The sequence below is a fragment of the Limulus polyphemus genome, unplaced genomic scaffold (genome assembly GCF_000517525.1).
Source record: "Limulus polyphemus unplaced genomic scaffold, Limulus_polyphemus-2.1.2 Scaffold60, whole genome shotgun sequence".
Lineage (NCBI taxonomy): Eukaryota > Metazoa > Arthropoda > Merostomata > Xiphosura > Limulidae > Limulus > Limulus polyphemus.
Genome location: NW_013665670.1, coordinates 551043 through 573623, shown reverse-complemented (window position 1 = coordinate 573623; position 22581 = coordinate 551043). Strand labels below are relative to the sequence as shown.

Below are 22581 nucleotides of genomic sequence, written 5' to 3'. Positions count from 1 at the left end.
GTAGGTCTTGTTCAATATTCCTTTCTGGTCCTCTGTTTTGTAAGTCTCTTTCCAATTTGTCTTTTGCTCCACTTTCTCTTGGACACTGTCCCAAAGTTTTTGCAGTAATGGGTCTTTCTTTTCCTCCCATGGACTTATATTCAGGATGCCACTTTTGGATACTGACAGGGGCTTAATGTCTTGCTTGTTATTCTTTTCTGGAACTCTAGTAGTGACTGCAGATGCCACATCAGTCTTTTTTTCTCTCTAGTTCCTCTAAATTCCTACTACTTGGTATGTTTCCAATAACCAAGTCGTATAATGGTCACCTTCATAATATAGAGTATTCACCTTTATTTTTGCTATGGAAAACTTTCTCACTCTCCTATCAATTAGCACACACAGGCACATCTTGCCTGTCATCTGGCTATCAGATACTAGACTGGTTCTCATTGCTGCACTACTGCACCCATTGTCTCATAGGACTTTCACTTTCTTGTCCCTGACATAGCCTTCACCTACTGGCATGTTGTGATTTGTTGGCACTACTCGATTTTTGTAACATGCTCTTTCACTACTGGCACTTTTGATCCATTTACTAATTTGAGCCAACCATTAGTCATGCACTGATCAATCATAGAAATGGAACTTCCTTTTTGTGATGAATGTGATGTGTTTTCTTGATTTTGTTTCTTCTGACAGCAGCACCCATGGTAAGTCAAACTTTTCTTGTTTCTTACCAGCACTATCTTTGTAAGTAGCTCCAGCTGCTTTATGTTGATATTTCTGCTGTTGATTGTTGGTAGTGGAATTGCACTCCTTTGCAATATACCATATTTTATAAGAAATATAGCATCACTTCCCATTTGTCTGTTAATCTCCTGTCACCTTTGGTAGACTCCTGCTTCTGATCAACCACCACTGGTTTCAACTTTATCTGAATATCCTTGTACTTGCCAGTTATATTCCCTCTATGAGCTTCTATATACTGTTCTGACAGCTTGATCATCTCATCCACGTCTTTTGGTGCTCTCTCCTTGAGAACAGTGATATGTCAGTTGAATATGTGCTCATGAACTGTTCATGTACTAATATATATTCCAGCCCTTCAAAACTATTTTCACACTTGGCTATGTTAGTTCATCTTGTGAAGTATTGGTGTAGACATGCCACAAACTGAAATACAGTTTCTCCAGTGTAAGGTTTGACTTCTCTGAACTTTTGATGAAAACCTTCTTCCTTAAGTTTATATCGTTTCAACAAGGCCACTTTTAATTTGTCATAGTCCATGACATCTTTTGACGTCATGCCTGCATGTACTTGTAGGCCTTTTCCTGTGAGACGTGGGCTGAGACAAACTGCCCAGTCATCTTTGTCACAGTTCTGACTTTGGGCAAATCTTTCATATCTCTCCAGGAAAGCATCCATGTCATCTTTCTATTCATCAATTTGTGCAACTTGGGTCAGCTGGCCCTGACCCCATCGTCATTCTTGAGTCCTTACTCTTTCTGTTGGGTGAGCTTGGTGAGCTCAACTTATGCTCTTATTATCTCTCTATTTCCAGTCTCTCCTTTTTCTCTTTGTGCTTTTATTTTCTCTCTCTCTCTCTCTATTTCCAGTCTTCTCTCTCCTATAAGACTTTTAGTCTTTCACCCTCTCTTCTCTGCCTATGCTCTTCTATCTCTAGTTCTTGGTGTTTAACAAACTCTCATAGTTCACTGTCTTTTAACCCAAAATATTCACCTCGTTCTGTCCATTTATCAAAATCAGTTGACAAGCATGATTATAATCTCTATGTTCGCTACCAATACACTTTTTCCCACTGTTGTTCATGTCTTCTTTCACCACCGTTTACCACTGTATAATCCTGGCTGTCTCACCATATGTCAGGGTTTTAAGTGTATAAGTGGGTTAGGATCTTTTACGATAAACTGACAGCACACAATCCACTTGTTTTAAAATAATATGTTCAAAACAAGTCAAACATATGTACAAAATTCTTTACCCTCCACGATATCACAATTGTATCTAAAGCTCTAAATAATTATATTTTCTCGTCAAAAGTCGACTTTGGCTGATTCAATTACTTTAAAATCCAATTGACAAGACCAACAATTTTTCTCTACTATTACAATAGTATCAGTGAATAATTAACTTATGCTACCTCGTGGGTTACCACAGTTGTATCCCGAACTTCAAATAATTATCTCCTTTTCATCAAAGTCCACACAGACGATTTCAATTACTTTAGAACACACTTTGTCAAGACAAATTATTCTACTTATCTCTATTAAAATATCGCCCATTATGGCTAATCACTCACAAGCCAGCTAGCTTCAGGCTGACTTCCCATTTTTTAACTTTTTTGTGACTGAACTTTTACTTCAGTTAACTTGCTCTCACTTGGTCACCTATATATACATCTTGCTCAACTGAGGCCTGGAATTTTCTACAACCTAACGAGCAATGCCATAATGTAACAATATTCAGTTAAGGTAATAAGAAAAATATCAAGGATTCCAATAACTTGGCATCCACTGTACCACAACAATTGAACCTCACAAATAACCAGCCTACGAATCTTACCAAGTGTATCTGAACCGCAAAGGGAGCATGTGATAAAATGCTACTTATAAACTTTAAGATAAAATTAGATGTTATACATGTAGCAAGAAATCATTTTAAAATATATGAGCAAATATTCTTTCTTTGTAACAAAAAAAATGAAGAAAAATTTTCATAATATGTGATATGTAGAACTAATAACCATATATCAGAGTAAAATCTGATCAAACTTAAAAAAATAAATAAGGTGATTAGAAATGTCTCTAATGAGATTTCAAACAATGCAACTCAAAGTAGGCATGATTCTTACTATACTGACTTGTTAAAAATGTATTTTTTAGCACACTTCTTGAGACTTGCTCTAATACTTCTCACTATAGCTTCCTAAATGAAAATCAGTGATTTTCAACAAAGATGTTCATTGTTCACATTTGATGGTTGCTAAGTCACATGTTTTAATTGAGCGTTTCTTTCTTGTATGATTAGTAGTGGTCTGAGCATCCAAGTACCGATTCCAAACTATAAAATCATTAACCAATAAAGTTACAGACACCATAGTTCATACAAGTAGGTAATAATAAGTCTTGTGGGAAAGCATGGATGTGAACCTTAGTGAGCATAAAAGTCAGTTTCAAGTTAAATCATTTACATTAAGTGATCCTTTACTCTGCCAGAATTCAACTATATGCAACTATGAAATCAGCATCAAATGAAACTGTTCAATCCATACTACATAATCAGAAAACCTTTCAAACAGGAGACACTGATGAAAAACAAAGAAAATGTAACATAGAAAGAAATATCTTAGTTTACTCCACTGTCTATAAAAATATTAAGAAGTATCGCATAATCTGTAAGATTTGAACTTTTTCCTCAAACATATACTTCGAAGGCACTAGTAAATTGTTACTAGTTATTTTTTTCACACTAACATGTTTCCTCTGTAAAATTAACAGTAACCGTATCATAATTAAATTTTACTAAATATGTATACATCCTATTTCTATGTATAAATCTTCTGAGTCATGTTTTCTTTCCAAATATTTTGGAATACCAAACTCATTTTAATCGTATGTAATGTTCAGTTTTTAACCATTTCACAACGTTTAAAATATGTTTGATTTGTGTGGATAGTCCACAAGTGTCTGGACTGACAAAATTTACAGTACCCCACTGCTGATAGACACCCAATATTTAAAAAAATGTTTTATTATTACAAGTTATGATTTAAATACTAAAAGTTGGCAAATAATAAGAAGCCAAGAGGTCTAGCATTTGTGTTAATCATGGAAATATTAAAAGGAAGTGGAAAAAAAATATCTGCAGGTTACTAGATTTCTATTTTGTTACCTCCAATGAGCATCCATTTGGGAACAGTATTTCTAATGACACTGCCAGGAAAACTACACTGCAGAGACCAGATGATGAAAGTCTAGCTGGCTGGCCCTTGTACTAATTGTCTTGGCAAACAAACCAAGTGAGTTGTAGCTCTCTCACTATCTCCATTTCCTGATACTTATCTTCTGTATGCCATGCAGTTCACATGGTGGGTCACAAAACTGGCATGGCATCAGCAAGTTAAAGAATCTTGTATTCATAATTATATTAACCTTCTGTAGTCAGAATTTTACCGTATAAATGACTGAAATATATGTATCACAAATATATTTAGATTCTACCTTCCTTTTGAAATGTGTTCTAGCAATTTTTTCTAATGACTTCTAAGTTTAATTATTAGAAAAACCGCAAAATTAACTAGCAATTTACTAGCATTAACTTTCTGCCCAGCTATTGAATAAATTTAATTATTAATATTTTTTTTTGTCAGTGAAGTCACTGAAATTAAGGCACATACTGGTTGTAAAAATGTAATATGGTTCTTTCTCTTCTTTAGAGATTTTATTTAAAATGTTATATACCAGGTATCTATTTCATATTATGAGTCATCTGTTTTATGTCTTTGGATTCATACGTTACAAGAATTAATTAATTAATGTCACAGAATTTTTCCCACCATTTTGTTTTAGGTTTTTAAAGTTTCAATAAGAGTAGAGTGCATTTCTTAAATACTACTTTAAGTTACAGTTTAAGCCTATCAGCAGTCTGTTCACATTAGAGGTCAAGTAGGAAGAATATTCCCAACCAAACTGGGTTACTGGTTGATTACATTGAAGATGATGTTCAAATTCCTTAAGCTAACACTGGCACTCATTTCCTAGGAATGACATCATGGTTACACCTTCAGTGTATACAGCCACCTTTGTTAGGATTATTACTGACTGTTACTTGTATAATATGGTTTCAAAGTATTTCTTGTCTTCTTCTGTGAATAAGAAATACCAATATTGCAGATTCTATATGCAATTTTAAGTCAAATGTTATGAACCATTTTTATGAATGTCCTTTATTTACTTACATGTTGATAACAACACATAATGCTAATTACCTACTAATGTGGTCTTCAGGAGCTCTAAGCTGTTTTGATTATTGAACCAAACATTTGAAAAACTAGATATGAAGTCTGAATTTATAGGATAACTCCATCTATTGAAGACAACTTATTAATGCTGCATTTTGTGTTCTTCATTTTCACTTATTATTAAAACTAATGTCTGTTCCATAATTAGCTTGTTAAAATTCTTAGGTGTTCCAAGGGTTGGTACTATTTGCATCTGATGGCAGTTGGAAAATATCATTAATGATGAAAGGTTTGTTTGTTTTGAATTTTGCGCAAAGCTACACGAGGGCTATCTGCACTAGCAGTTCGTAATTTAGCAGTGTAAGACTAGAGGGAAGGCAGATCATCATCACCACCCACCACCAACTCTTGGGACTACTCTTTTACCAACGAATAGTGGGATTGACCATCACATTATAATGCCCCCATGGCTGAAAGGGCGAGCATGTTTGGTGTGATGGGGATTCAAACCCGCAACCCTCAGATTGCGAGTCAAGTGCCCTAACCACCTGGCCATGCTGAACCTATGATGAAAGGAAGAATGGATATAATCAAATCTTGGTATATATATATATGTAACATTAACAAAAGCTTCAGCTGGCTAATTTGAGGTAGCAGAACTTAGATGTTAAGGAAAGGAAGGCTTTTTCAGTTAATAATGAAAATTTCCTTTTTCTCTCAGCCTTTTCAAACTCATTTATAAAGTGAAAAATGCCAAAAGAAGAAAAACTAGTTAAAGATGTAGTGGGTTTTACACCAGCTCAGTTAAATGTAGTTCATCTGAATGTTTCTGTATGATATAAAGAGTCCCACAAAAGGAATTATTTTGTTAAGGCTAAAGTTACATTTTACAAAATTGAGTTCCAGTGTTTATCTTGATATACTGTATTTTCTTTTAAATTAAAAAAATAAGTATACAACATAATTATCAAATATATTTCAGCATTCATAAAAAGAAAAGTTTTAATGTAAAGCATGAATTGCACTAAAAACACAATTACACTTTATGATATATGCAATCTAAACTCGCAAGTAACTGTTTTCTTAAATATTATGCAACATTTCGTAATAACTATAAAATTACCAATATTATCAAAAAACACTTAAACATTATTTGACAACATAAAATACTTTTAATGCACACCTACAAAACAATTAATTGGTGGATCATATTTAAAAAAGGACAAAGAGATTGATTAATGGTTAAAGCAAAAGAATTAGTGTAAAAGTCTTCTTGCAGATCAACAATTATTTTGATAATATGTTTTGATTTAAAGGGCCAATTTCACTATTATTATTACAGTAAGAATTATTATATAATTCTGCTAAAGTAACATGATCAAATAATCTGACAGAAATTCAATTTCATGAAAATCAAATGGCATTAAGCAGTTACTTATATCAAATAAATATATTCTTCATCACTGTTTATGATTTTATTTTGGTCAGTCTACCTTAGCCTAGTTATCCTAAAGCTTAATTTCAAGACGCTTAAATACAGTGCAAGGCAGTGCACTATACAAAATATGAAGACTGTAAAACAAAATGCAAAGCTTTATGTTAGAAATTTATGGTTTTCCTTCTCCAGACAACAAGCTAAGTTTAGATAAGTTGGAAGTGTAGTAACTGTGCTCTCAAGGAGTAATAATATTCAGATTAATAACATACTTGCATATGTATCAGTGATTTTATTTTGTAAGTAAAGTGAAAACAAATGACTAGATTTATATTGCTCTGAAAACAAAAGAGACAGGAAACAAATAATCAAATTCAGTTGATTTTAAAATTATACTTTAGACTTTATGACATATTCTTTAGAAACATCAGGACAATGTATTGTTTATTTTAAAACAAAACTCTAAAATTATCAGTAATTACTACAACTATTTTACTAAAGTCTTTAGTCACTCAAAGAGATTCATGGAAACCTAATGGCAAAAATCTTTAATACAGCTGGGAAAACAGGATTCTAAATCTACCCTTAATATCTAAAACTAGAACTTTCAGGAGCAGCTTGTACGCAACAATGAAAGTTCTTTCTAAACGTAAGAAAGTCAAAACTACTATCTATCCGTTTATTGAGAAAATAAGTGTTTGTAAATAGTATTCAATGTAATTTCATCAGATACTAATTCACTATTAAAACTGTATGTTTAAAACATTTTTAAAACTAATAGCAGTCACACCTCTAACAAATGTCACAATTATACTTATCTAATACTAAAAACGCAGATATGAGAAACTGAGAGAACATATAACTAAATACCAGTAAGTATGTTAATTTCTCAGGCGGCTATACTAAAATTAAGTCATTCAGTGCAGGGTGATTATAAAGAAAGTTTCACAGTTCAGGAAGGTGAAATGACACAGTGGCATTAATGGTATAATACAGATGCAAGTCCCACAGTTGTTATATGTTGCTACCTGGTATACCACATACCTAATGTTTGATAAACCACAACAACTGTTCAAAATGTGGTCCTCTGGCATTCAGAATGCATTGCATCCAATGGACACTGGAGCAGCAACATGTATCTCTTCTGATACACTGGTCACTTTCTAGACAATTGCATCCTTGAGGTCCTACTACAACACATGTGACTTCAGCCACCTCCACAATAAAAAATCAGCTGGTATTTGATTCTTTGATCCGGTGCTGAAAGTGTTCCTGCAAGATATGTTTTTACCTTGTTATTTATATGTAGAGGAGCAAAATCCTCCATGAAAACCATAGCATCTATTAAATTTAGTTGCTGCAGCATGAGAAGTTCATTGGTTGTAAAAATTGCAAACTGCAACTCAAAAATCAACGTGTTGAGTTAAGCCTGCCTCCTTCAGTGCTTTTAAATGATGCAGCTTGTAAGGAAATATTCACAAAGTTAAGTGAAAAGCCTTACAAACAGTTGAAATTGGCAAATCCAGACATCATGTGACATAACATGCACTTCTGTATGCATGTGCACTTGTACTGGCTTCTTCTGCTACAGCATGACCCACCTCAGCAATAGTTTTAGTACATCTTGGTGGTCTGCTTGTATGTGGTCTTTCTATCCCAAGTGCAACCTGTATCCTCAAATATTTATATAAACTTATGCATGACAACACTGGAACAAGGCCCTCTGTGGATGTATGTACTTTATAGTATTTCTCGAAAGCTTCCTCAAATTTGCATACTTTGGAGTAATAACATTTCACTGGCTTATCTCTCTGTGCAATTGTCAGTTTAATATTAGTTGAATGAGTTGCACTATGATAAACAGACCCATTTATACCCAGGGAAAAGATTCAAAACAATGGCAGAAAACAATGAACAGAATATAGCCACAAATTCAATTTTTTAAAAGTGTATAACAGAAAAAGAAAGGTCATTTTTACATATTCACTGTATATTTGATAAATTTTTGTCTGAATACATTTTTGATGATATACCAAAAGAAGAACTTCACAAAAAATACTGAAAAAAAACGTAATGATAAAAATTATTTCAAGACTTATTCATATCTATTTGATTTGAATGGGTCGCACACAGCAACTACTGTATATATATATATTTATATATTTTAAAGATTATTGAAAAATGTTTATAGATAGATAAAACATTCACATTTAGATTGGTTGAGATTCTGTGATGCTACATTTGAACTGCAAGAAAAGGCACCTCCTTTATGATTTGACCACCTTTTGAAAACTGATTTATAGTGTTATTTTATTTGAGTATATAACATTTATGTCAATTTTAGATCAAGACTTTTGGTGTGCATTTTTGGCCTTTTAATAAGGCTCTCCAAACATGGGACTTGTGCCAAGGTGGTCATCACCTATTCAGAGCAATATTCATGACCAGAAATACTAGATAGAAATGTAAATGTAGATTAGAGTATATCTAAATGTAATGAGGCATTATACATATTGTTTGTTGTTTAAAATATGTATATTTATGATAATGTAAGCAAAGAATAATACATATTATGTTTTAGAACCAAAATGTCTATAGTGGAGGGGAGCTTTATTAGCTAATTGGGTCCCATACTAAACAAACTGTAATGATAAACAAATAAATGACATATGCTTTTGATCTCCACAGTATAAACTTTACGAGCAGTCTTATGTACTCTATGAAGCACGAGACATTTGATTAAATTTACTGTTCTGTTGGGAATGGTTCATCAACATGTGGGTATGCTTTCGGCCAAATGACACTCTGAATTATCCCAGTTTCCAGACAGTCAAGTTATACCCCAGAATCTAAGTTTTTTTAACTCCAGGTTAATAATGATCTCATAGTATACAAACACGTCAGAAATTTTGTTTTAGTAAGTTATAATCAGATTATGTAAAAAAATGCAGTTACTTGTTAAGTTATATAAGGTGATGGGTTTGGTAAAACATGCATTTCCCCATATCACCCACAATGGTTTCTCAAAATGAATGATTCAGACAATCAAGTGTATTCTTGCAAAGTTATTCAATACCAATAACACTGAACGAGCAACTACCATATATCTTGATATATTTTGCAACAGAGCAAAAGCAAACAGGTTATTCACCAAACTTACTAATGTTTGGCCAAAAAACACAGCTCTCAGTGGATGTGATATATAATATGCAGTACAGCTGGAACAGCTGATGCTATTAGTTGTAATGCTTAAAATATTTACATTTGGCATGATTACAAATTATCGTAAGGATTACTAATACATCTGGATTCTGAAAACTCATTGAAATCCTTGCTTTCCAAGCACTAAAGAGGAATTTTATGATAAATATTGGCAGGAATTTTATGTGAAAAAACTATATTAGATCACACATGTAGGTGTGAAAATATGAATTCAAGTAGCATTCACATACAAGTGGGTGACTACTAGGTTAAAATTTTATTTGTTATCACACAAGGAATTTCAATTTGGAAGGGGAAGGAGGAGGGGCCTAGTGAGTAAATGACATTGATTTGTGTCATAAAGAAATGGAAGAAAGCTAGAAAAATGTCTATTCTCTGAAATTTAGCTTTCTTGCTATATCTGTGTGCCCCAACCACTACATTCTCAAACAATATCATCAAATGTTAACTTTTAATCCTTTCTATGATTAAATACACTATTACTATTAAAAGAAAAAAGTAATTTTGTAACATGCTTTTATTTCCCCATGAGGAGAAGCAAATAGTAATTTGTTATGATTTGAGCATAAGTCATAAATAACAATATGAGGTATCAGAGTAGTTTCATGTGCAAAAATATTTTTAAGGTAATAAAACAGTCTGACAATATAAATATTTCAAACAAATCCAGAAGTTGATAATCTTTATAAGCTTTTTAACATGCTGCCTCAGATATGTAGCATTTTCTACATTTTAATGTAATGTTTTCTTGGATATTTGATGTATTGAAATGAGTTCTCAATTCATCTTTATCTATGGAGCACAATCATTTCTCTTTGAACTAATTACTGTGGCATAGAATCTTTAGAATTGATCCTGCATCAATGCATTCAGAGGTCATATTTTGAAAAATTGCATTCACATGTAAAATATACTGATAAATACATTCATTAACTGATTAACTTGAATCTCACTGTCCCCTTAATGGTTATGATAAATAAATTATTTAACCTTGATAAGAACTTCTGTGCAGGGCTATATTATAACTTCATAAAATGGGGCCTGTTGGTAGCTTGTTCCAAGAAAGGTGTATTTAGTACTACAGGGTATCCCTGTTCAAAAGGTAGGTCTCCACAGGCTGAATGTCTATACACATTTACAGAATGTCCTTCAAAATGTCTGCAATTAAAATTAATACAATACAAAACAAGGCTAACATTGCCCATTTTTGTACCATTAATCAGCCTGTATGTCCAAAAATAAACGTTTTCAAATTGCAAGACTTGTGGTTCACTGCTCACAATATTATTGGCCTACATGATTACAATACAGATTTTCATCATTCAATAACTTAATAAACTTAACATGAATGTTTATTAATCCAACACAGCTAAGATGATAACATAATGTCACTTTCTATGAGTTTAGCTGTACTTTAATATCCTTCTTATGAATAGTACATATAACAATGAATTATTTACACGAGTTATCAATACTAATAATTAAGTTTTAGACATTCAATATCAAGAAATTCTCTTGGAACATACTTTGTGAAGTAAGTACAGCAATCAAAAAGCTGGTAATGACTATATCATGTCAACAACCAACTGTCTAATTTTCCATCTCCATTTTGTTTTTTTACAGCAAGCATGAGAACTCCAGTGAGTGGGATAAATCCAAAACTTATACAAATGAGGTCCTGATGAAGACAATGAATCCAAAATCACTTTCACATGTTCGTCAGTGTCCAGTGGCATTATCTAGAAAACCTGCAAAGAAACAAGGAAAGCAATATTAATTTACTCATTGTTACAATGGCAACCAACTTTTGAAACATCCTCTATGAATGTTGTAGAATAAAATACAGTGTTGACTATGGGAAACTTGGTCTGCAATTGTTTGTTTATGATTTTGTAAACAGAAACTAAAATTATTCATCAATTTATAAATATTTACATAATATGATGTTTAACAATAATTGAATATCCAAGTTTTTACTCATAGATATATTACGCTGTTATCGACTACTATATCTATTAGATCCTTCCTCTGTAGCTGCTGAAACATATACTAATTCCATAAATTTTTAAGGTTTTAAACTTAACTTTACTAATGTGTATATCTTTGATTATCAACTTGTAATTTATCTTAACTTCAAGAACCTATTTTAACTATTAACAATATTACAATTACTAATAACATGTAGACTACAGTGCACTTTACTAAACTCTCTTAAGGCTTAAAAACAGAAACTTTCAGTTGAGTTTTAGAAGTATCAGAAATGAACTTTGATAGTATTTAAATATCAACCCATTGACTGCTGATTCGCCATAAAGGATATGGTCTACCTCCAGCAGTTGAATGCGAGTGTGTCACATATGGTGTATGACTTGGAAAAATTCCATGCACATTTAGAGTAGTCACAGTCAATGGGTTAATGCTTCTGATCATACTTACAATGTATTATTAGTAATATTACTAAAGGCTGTAAATATGCTTCCACTGATTTAACCTACTTTAAGACCATAAAATGCATTTTGCTGACACTTAACCAACATTTTTTAAAGATTCTGATTTAACTATTAAAAATACTAATTCTATCACAAAAGAAAATGATTCTTTAATGAAAACTATCTTACAGCTATGCAATAATCTTATATTCATGATTTTAGTTATATTCACTTTAGTAACATTCACATGAACTAAATTAAAGTATGAATTCAAACTTCAGTAACTGGTTTATGCACCATAAAAAGAGATTTAAAATCTTTTAAGTCTAAGAATTCATTCAGCTTCTATTTTACTCCCAAAAAGTTCTGATATTAAAATGTAATAATAGCAATAAGCCCTTTGAAGAGGTGCTGTGTCTATATGTGGTCTTTACGTGTAATATATCTAGTGTGAACAGAAAGAGATTGATATTTTGGATATGTTCAGAAAGGACTATGCATATTTATTAAATTCAACTTGTAAAATAATTCTTTTTACTTAACCATTCCCATCAAAACTTGCTTTTAAGTGATTTATTAATATCTTTAAGTAGCGATTTTGAGCATTCAACAATAACCATTTTGGTTACTCTTTCCAGAAATTTTGTTGTTCTTAGAAGATGTGTGCTTAGCTGCTTCATAGTGAAACACAACACACAAACTGGATGCTGCCATACATACTGAAGTAAATGGTATATCTTAAGTCAATGAAGAATAGCAAAAGTCTACAAACATCAAAACTTGATATTTTAATTTTCTATGAAAATTGTTTTTTCTGGTAATGAAAATTTGTTTTTATTTAATGTTTTATTGTTCCTAATAATTAATAGATTTAACAGTCCTTTCACTTAATTATTTTATGTTACAATAATCAATGTAATAGAAGCTCATAAGTGATTGATTTAATTGTCCAACTCTAATGATGAAGGAGAAAATAATTATGTACTTATACATAACAACAGTAATAACTATTCTCTAATACATAGAGAAAGAATAGTTTATTTAAAAGAACAAAAGCATCTTCCAGAGACCAAACTGTAAAAAATATAATAAAAATATAAAAGTTAAATAAAAACCTTTTTTTAAAACATTCTTATTTACTTGTTCTTTGTTGAGTTATCTTTTTTCCAATAACTTATCTTTTCTTAGAGAAGCAGCCATGTAATCTTTTTTGCAGATCCATGCGAGAATAATCAATTAGTTGAATGTAACTGATTAATGATCTCAGTGATTAATCAACTAGCAAATTCCACTAACCACCCAACTCTACTCATCATACTCATCAATAGCTGTTGTCTAATGATACATTTCTTTAATTGGGATTGGTCAACTTCCACAACTACCTTCACTAATACTTCCTCCTCATGTGATGTGTTCACCCTTTCATATTTATTATCCCACACTCTTTAACCCTTTTTACTGCTGAAGAAGAATAGTCCACTATTTGAAATTCCTCGAGTTTTGAGTCTTTTGAACTCTACTATCCTATTGGAAGGAGTTCAGAGGAAGATTACTAAGATGATTCCAGAGATGAAAAATTGCCTTATAGGCATATATTAATATCGCTTACCTATATTTTGAGAAAGAGAAAAAAAAAGGGTAATAGGTAATCTTATTGAATTTTACAATATTTTGTGTGGTATAAATTAATAAAGGTTTCTGACTTCTTTATGCTGTATTCTGAAGACAACAGGATCGGAAGACACAATGTAAGGTTTGAAAAAATTCAGGTGAGACACAAATTATGATAATGTTGCGTCATCGAGGTTACGTGACTAGTGTGACGCCACCTATTTTCTAGAAGTATCTTGTTCCTTCGTGAATGCCCTAGCATTTACTAGATATATGTTTTTCTGGTATATAAATAAGATGCTCACAACGTGACGGAATAATGTAATGTGTGTGTAGATAGTGAGTAATTGAACTGCAGTCAGAGAGAGACGTATTGTTGAAGTTAACGTTCGCTGTTTTGGCGCGATTGTTGAAAATAAGTGTATCGTGTAGTTGTATTCGGAAAGAATAAACCAGTTTTATTAGAAAGGATTTGTGTCGCTAAAGTTTCGTCGGAACGAAGTTACGGAAAGTTAATTAACAAACGGAGACGTAACAATAATTTGAATTTTAAAACAGGATGGTTGGTTTATGTAAAGAGTTGCCATCTGCTGACTGGTGGTTGTCATTTTACAAGTTTAAGAATGAATCAATTTTTGAAAATTAAAGGATGGGATAAAATTTTAACTCTTCTCAAAGACGGGCATGCAAGGAAATGTATTGACCTTTGTTATCCCTAGGTTATTTTCTCTTGCAGTTAATGCATCCTTACAGGGTCACTACTTGGGACAATAAAATGTTCCTCATTACACAGTTCAGTCACTTCAGTTTACACTGATGGCTTTAGGTTATTTTCAATATACCAAAATTTTTGTCCCAGTGACCTCAAATAATAAATTACTAGGTAGACCTTCAATTCTAGATATTTGCTTTACAAAGTCCAAAGCAACATTAAATAGTCCACTTTTTGAAACAAATATGTATAAGAATACCAAAGGCAATCAACTATGTGATTTTCTATTAAATATTACTTTAGAAAGTTTATTTCATTTAAAGAAATACATCTGGCTTGGAATGTTATGAAATAAATTGCTCTTTTGACTCCTTTCCAAGAACCTTTGAAATCAACTGATCTGAGAAATTCAGGCCTTATTGGCATAGGCTGTAGTTGGCAAAGTGGATATTTGTTTTAATAGTTATTTTGTATTTTTTGCTAAAAATCTGTAATGGTTCAGTTATTTAGGGACAGAAATAGATGTGTTGCCTTTCCAGGAGTGCTTCCTTAGGCTGGATACAAGTACAAAATACCTAGAATGTTGCAAGTCGTAAATAAAATATTATTAGGGATAATATGTTTAGAGCAGCTGGAAGTACCTGTGGAATAGTTTATGGTAAGGGTGAATTATTGAATTATGTGATAAAGGAAGTCTCCACTTTAATACATTAGGTAGTAGGATGTTTGGGAAATATACTTATGAAAGATAGTTTAAACTTAACTTGCATATTGGTGAGGGGCTTCGAAAAGTGGGAGTAAACAAACTGATAGGATAGCTAGAGCAATAATGATTTTGAAATAAAAGATTTAGAACACAAGTTAAATAACATTTTTAAGATAAGCCTAGCAGATTCAGAGACAAAAACAGGAGGATCAAATATAAGCTGAGGGGCTACCATTTTAATGTTCAGAATATTTGGAACAAAACAGATGAGTTCAGGGCTGAAGTTGAAATGAAAAACTTTGATATAACTGAAAATACTGAAACTTAGTTAGATTTCAATTTGGAGAATATTGACAATAGGAATTATTTTTAAATTCTAGGATACAAGTTATTTGATAGTGATTAGATTTTTTAAAAGAGAAGTGGCTCTTTATAATAAGAGATAAATTCAGCCTTTTTGAATTGAAGACATGAAAAATGGTAGTCAAGAAGTTAAATCTATATGGATTACAATCAAGTTTTAAGGTTAGAAATTTTTAATTGGCAATTGTTAAAAGCCATCTGATCAGACAGATGAGGTCAAAGAAAAATTATATAATGAAACCAAAAGTGCTACTAATAACAATACTGATGCATTAGTTATAGGAAACTTTGATTATAGACATATTGATAGTGATTTTATGTTGTCATATTGTGATGGAAACTGTTTTTTGATGTAATTCAGTAGGCTTTTCTATACCAAATGATCAGAGAGCTAACCATGGAGGATGCCACTTTAAATTTATTGTAACCATTAATGAGGATATCATTACAAGAGTAGAAGTGTGGGAAAGATTTAGGGAAAAGTGAATATTACCTAATTGGTTTTGACATATTGTTGCAGGTTGACACAAATGATTAGGTAAGAAAATTGCATCAATAGTGGTTAGGAAAAAAGACTATTAATCGGATTGTAGGGTGGTTGAATGAGAGAAATCAAATAATTGCTATTAATTGAGTCCGGTCATACTTGACTCTGTGTTACTAGTAGAGTGCCTCAGAGTTTAGTGTTTGGGCTTTTGTTTTTACTTATTTACATTAATGATACTGATAAGAACACAATCAGTAAGTTAGTGAAACTTGCTGATGACATTAAACTCTTGGGTATTTCTAACTGTATTGTGGATAGGAAGATATTATAGAATTCCTTGGTTCAATTGGTAAGTGGAAAAAAATTGCAAAATGACCTCTAATTATTACAAGTTTGAGGAATTAAGTGAGCATTATTTATTGGCATATAATCATTACATGTCAATGACATATATTTTTCATATCAGTACATATTTATTTCATGACAACTAACTTCTACCAATAATTACGTGCAGTCATCTTGTTTAAGCTTAAACAACAGTGTAAGATGTAACTTAACAGTCACACGATACTGGATGTACAAGATGTTTATCGCTGATTAGTTTGTAATGTAAAGTTAATTATTGCAAACATGATATGATGTATGCTGAGGCAATATATAAATACCTCACTTCACTGCTAAGCTAAAAAAGCTAAAGGGTTTTTGTTTGTAGTTTTCTATTAGTACAACTTATACAGGCAATAACATGTAGGTGGCAACCTACTGATGCCTGATTAGATTTGTCACTTGTCTAGTATTTATGAATTTTCTTCTGTAGCTAGTCTGTGTTAATAAACAGTACCTGGGATTACTTGAGCTAATAATGGCTATTGTAGATGTCCTAGTTGTTACATCAACACAACTAGATCATCACAAAGTGCTAGATTATGCAGTTAGGTTATCATGAGTTGGATCACATGTTTAACATATACAGGAGCCCACTCAATAACATAGCTGAAAAGGGATATTAACATTGTGGTGGATAAGTCATTTAATTCATCAAAGCAGTTATCTCTTGCTAGTTGTAAAGATAATAGAACTTTAGGGTGAATTTGTAGAGATACTGATTATAAGTCAAAAAAGATAATTATATAAATAATATATTTATTTACATAAATCACTAGTTAAGCTTCATTTGGATTATTGTGTACAGTTTTGGTCTCTTTATCTAAAAAAAGATGTCAACTTCTTGAAAAGTGTTCACAAGAATACTATTCCAAGATGAAAGGGTTATCTTACAAGGCTAAATTAAGATCTTTTTAACTCAAGATGAAAGGGTTATCTTGCAAGGCTAAATTAAGATCTTTTTAACTCAAGATGAAAGGGTTATCTTGCAAGGCTAAATTAAGATCTTTTTAACTCAAGATGAAAGGGTTATCTTGCAAGGCTAAATTAAGATCTTTTTAACTCATTTTCACTTGAGAAATAGTAAGATATGAGCTCATGAGGTAGCAATTTCCATTTTATATTTAATTATGAATTTGTATTGCTTATGTATTTTACCATCTATGGTTTGGTTATACTATATTTTTATTTGCCAGCTCACCTAGTTCCTAGAGTATATTAAATATTAAACATGTGATTTTTATATTAAGACACCAACCCGAGTTTCCTCAGATAGATACTGATTATGTATAACAAATGTTATGTAGTTAGTCATGTGACATATAAATTCATGATCTGGCATGGCAATCAAAAAGCTTAAAACTTGAAGTTACTGATGAGACAGGAGTTAGGTCATGAAATGTGACATGCAGGATATTTCATTCTTGTGATTTAACAATATCTTTTGAGAAGTGTCTAATATTGTTATTGTGAATAACCTTGAGAACTAGGTTTTCTCCTCCTGATTCTTTTTCATTATTATTGCTATTATTATTTTGTGATTTTTGATAATAACGGTATCACTTTTTTAGTATTTTGTGAATATTGGCATTTGTATTTGAAAATTGAATTATTTCATTACAATTGTGATTATTTCCTTATCAATATCATTATTGACTGATTATATTTTGTAGAGGTAGGTGTTGTGTTTAATAATTAAAATCTTCAATTTTTCATACCCTGGTGCTAATATTGTTATTTGACAGTTACAATATTTCTAGAGTTTACAAGATTATTTGGGAAATTATATGATTTATATGATAAAGACCTCTGATTCCCTTGTACCATATTCTGTGACTAACAGAAGAGGACATAACTTAAAGATCTGGAAAAGATAAGCTAGGCTTTAGTTAAAATGGTTCTATTTTACCAAATACAATGAATGACTTATGGAACAAGTTGCCAATGGCAGTAGTAGAGTTTAAGAGGAGTATTGATAATTTCCTGAAAACTAAAGGGCAGGTTTAAATTCTTACTTTTTTCAAGAGCAAGTGTACAAAAGACAGCCTTGAAGGACCAAATGGCTCCTTGTTGTCCATATGCTAATATTGTGTTGTGTTAAAAGACTTTCTATTTTATCTTAGCACCTGACATGAAAAGCTAGATTTAAGATGTGTATGTTTGGTGTTGCATATGTACAGAAAATTATTTTAGTCATCAATGCTTAAAAAAAGAAGCTTTGATAACAGGCATTTGTTTTTACAAAGAAATCACTCTTTGCAATAATCATTTGATAGTGTGTGTGTGTGTATGCACATATATATATATATATATTAATATATATACATATATTTATTCATAATAAATTGGCTACACTGTTTTACAATCACAAACTTAGATGTAGGTATGATGTATATTTTATCAGTAAATATCTATCATGGCACTTTTGATTAATGTTGTCATTATACCTGATAGTGATCTCACAGATACCTTACCTTAGTCACAACAGAAGATTTTTCATGTCCCTTCACTGAACCTTCTGCCTTTCAAAGGAACACCTTCTAGTATCATAACTTCCAGGTTAATCTTTCTAAGCATGTTGCTTTGAGATGCATGTACCCATATGTCCAAAGTACTTAATCCTTCTGGTATTAACTGTTTCTAGGTGTTCACTTTTTATTGTGTTATACTCCAAAAAGTCAAAGATGCTTAGTACTTCTAGTAGTTTCCTGTAATTTGTAAAATAAAAACAATATCAGAACTGTCTATAACACTAAATTCTGAAATATTTCCAGCCTTCAACAATCCAACTTCTAGAAGATATACATAAATAATTTTAAGTACTTATACTTAGTCAGAATTTATAAACATTGACTTGTTAGAATACTATAAATGATACCTGTAGCTACACCATATAGAATAAACACAATGTGAAAGCTATATATAATGTTACATGCTCTTGCTGAGAATTCAAGCTCTGGATTTGCCTTATATATATATATATATATATATATTTTTTTACTTAACTTTAAATTATAGAGATAAGAAATAGAGAGGAAAATAAAGGAAAGATCAAGATTCAGTAGCAAATCTCAAAATGATACATGCAGATACCAGTGAATTAAATACGCTTAAAGATACAGTATATGATATCTACACAATATTTTATTCCTAGATGGAGTTAGAATATAACACCACACAAAATGGAAACCTAAAATTCAGGCTTGGGTCTGTTGTTTATTTAAGCTTTCAGGCAAATGAAAACCTATTGATCACACTCTGGGCTAAAGAAAATGACATTTTAAGTTTAGGAAAATAAAAGCAGGACCTATAAATCAAATTACCAGTAAACAACACTTAGTATCCATATAGAAATATACAAATGTGTCAGCCTAAAGTATATACAAAGCCCCAAACACTATTATTTTCTATAAGAAGATATTAGCGATATTTATGACCCTGAGCATTTTACCAAGTTCTCTGAGGTTGACCTGAAACATGTATATATATTAATCCTCTCATTGTAAATATGAAGATTCAGATATTAAAATAAAAGATAAAAAACAGATATATTAGCTTCTTTCTTTAATCCTTTGTGGGTCAACAGAAAATAGAAAGTGAGGATTGGCAAATTGTTAATGCTTTATATATATTCTTATTTTTTAAATGGAATGGTCCTGGATGTTATAGGCTATAGTTAGGCTTACTTCTGTCGTAGGAAAAATTAGCCTGGAAATGAAACTTTGGAAACCATTTAGTGAAATGTGGTATTATAAAAGAGGGCTCACATGAAATCAATATAGGGAAATCTTGCCTTACTGATATGTTAACCTTTTTTTTAGTATTTTACTTATCATATGGATGATAAAAGTGTAAGGACTTGAAGTATGTCAATTTTCAAAAGGGTTCAGACAATGTGTTATACAGAAAATTAGCAAGAAAATCACATCATCCAGAGTTGGGAAAGACTACTTAGTACAGGTTTTCTCAAATGTCATTTGCAACCCCAATGATGGTTTTGGAAAACGTTGTTAGGTTTTGAAGCAAAAAACAAGCTGCTCCTTAACCAATCAATATTAAGTAAGACGGTTCTGTTAAAAAGCTATAGTCATACAATATAGCAACAAATACAGGAGGGTAAAAATTATCTTTTCTGTTTTAAAATTTAATAACTAACTATGGAAATATAACCATGCAGTTCTCAACATCTTGTAGCCCAACTCAAATAATTTTTATTGACAAGTTAGTAGACTTCTACATGTGTACCATTAGTGGCTCTCAGCAGTTTGAGTTGAGCTACAAGATGTTAAAAATTGTATGGTTATACTTTCTTAGTTATTTAATTATTAAATTTTTAAACCACTCTATGTTAAAGCTAGTGTAAGAAACAAAATATACAGTCTTAGTAATGTGGGAAGTTTCAACTGGGGGTCTCAAAGGAGTTGAAAAGATGCAACGAATCTCTTTGAATTTGTTGTTTCTGTAAATATGGATATATTCAAAGAGAGGTGTTTCATCTCCTATACCTTTTTGATGTCTGGTTGTACCACAAGTAAAGAATTTCTATACTTTTTCAAACCATTTTAGGTTTACCTACCAAAACTACACTAGAGATTTCTGAGTATAGCTGTTCCTATTTTAACCTTCAACAGATTACAAGGAAGGCAGTTAGTACACAACACCCACCACCAAGGTATAGGTGCAGCAGTTAGTGCACTCCATACTGTGAATCTAAGGATTCATATGTGGTTTGATTCCTGTTTCTGACAAAAATTTGCTTTGGGACTATAGATGCTCTATAACTATAAGAGTTATGGTCAGATAAAAGTAGCCTATGAGAAGAAATAGTACAGTAATGCAGTAGTTATACACATACAGTTTATTTTAAAATTCTTTCACAACCCTGAAACAATCATAAAACATGTAGAATACTTAAAAGAAGGGGTGTTCATAATCTTTTTGATTTCTTTGATAAGACACCTTTAAATATATTTTAATAACCTACGTATCTCAAACTTCAGTGAGGGTAAACATTCACGACCCTTAATTTGTTAGTTAACAAAAAATTATTGAAAAATATCTACAGTTTAAGATTATTATTGATTACCCGTCAGACTGTCCTTTTACTTTCACTATCATGCTTTACAGGTCTAGACTAGGTCTTTTAACTTCACTTATTTAGTTTAATAATACTGATACTGATAGGGGATAGTTATGAAAGTTTGCTGATGACATTTCTGGGTATTTACAGATATACTGAGGTTGATGAGGTACTACAGTCTGACTTGGATCAACTGATAAGTTGGACAAATAGATGATAAATGACTGTTTGGGTTACCATAATTTGGATCACATGTTTAGTATAGAACAGAACCCCATAGCATGACTGAATAAAAGGATCATGGCACAGTGGTAGATATAAATTACTCAAGCCAGTAAGGCAGTGTTTTGGTACTATAATAGTCAAACTAATAATTTTTAAGGATGAATATAATTATATATACATATTGATAGCATGTCAAAAGAATTAATTCTCTCTTTAAATAAATCATTACTTGTATAAATTTTAAATCTAATAATAATATAGTGAAAGTTTACTGAGAAATTGAGAATGTGATATCAATCATTTCAATTTTCCAGTGAACTTTAGCTATATTATTAGATTTAATTATTTTAAACATTATGCATATTACTGCATATACACATTTACATTAGTTATATAAGCTGCAAAATGTCTCCGTACACCTATGGTCCTAGAATTTAGAAATTAACTATATAATTTTTTGCACCGACAAAATACTTTTTAAAGTTTCAACGAATCAAACATAAAACTTGACAGTTATTTCATTTTCAAATTTCAGTATGAAGTCTTCTGAGGTTTAGCTAGTCCTGATGGAGGTGAGGGGCTATACTTTGAAGTTTATGATTCGACATTCTTGAAGTTTTAGTGGTATATCTTCTCATCTACCCAACAGCCATTACTGGTCTTATGTTCTTTCACAGCGACAGAGGGGATCTAAAATCCAATACCTAGACTTTTCTGTGGGTGAAACGAGAGCATCTAATCGTAATATTGCCAATATGGTCCAAATTTTGGCAACGGTGCCACAAAAATGCGAAGAAAAAAAAAACGTACCAGCAAACGTTTAATTCAAAACTCGAAAAAATTGCAAAAAAATTTTCAAGTTAAAAAAAGAAATTAACGTGAATTACAAAGGAACATATAAATATTTATTAAAGAAATTCGTGAAAAACGCAAGCAAACATAATTAGCATAAAGGCGTACAACA

The 22581-nt window shown here is 31.5% G+C and overlaps 1 long non-coding RNA gene across 3 annotated transcripts in view; it reads right to left on the bottom strand.

Annotated features, from left to right (window-relative positions):
- Positions 1-22294, bottom strand: part of LOC111087122 — a 28700-nt gene extending 6406 nt beyond the window's left edge. The window contains exons 1-4 of one of the 3 annotated variants that reach the window (XR_002611837.1): positions 22002-22294; positions 18787-19020; positions 11147-11368; positions 10505-10778 (exon numbers count right to left, since the gene is read on the bottom strand). This is a non-coding gene — a long non-coding RNA (uncharacterized LOC111087122). Of the gene's footprint in view, positions 1-10504; positions 10779-11018; positions 11369-18786; positions 19021-22001 lie in introns of those variants that run through there. The other 2 variants (XR_002611836.1, XR_002611835.1) reach the window with 2 other exon arrangements.
- Between the last annotated feature and the right edge of the window lie 287 nt (positions 22295-22581).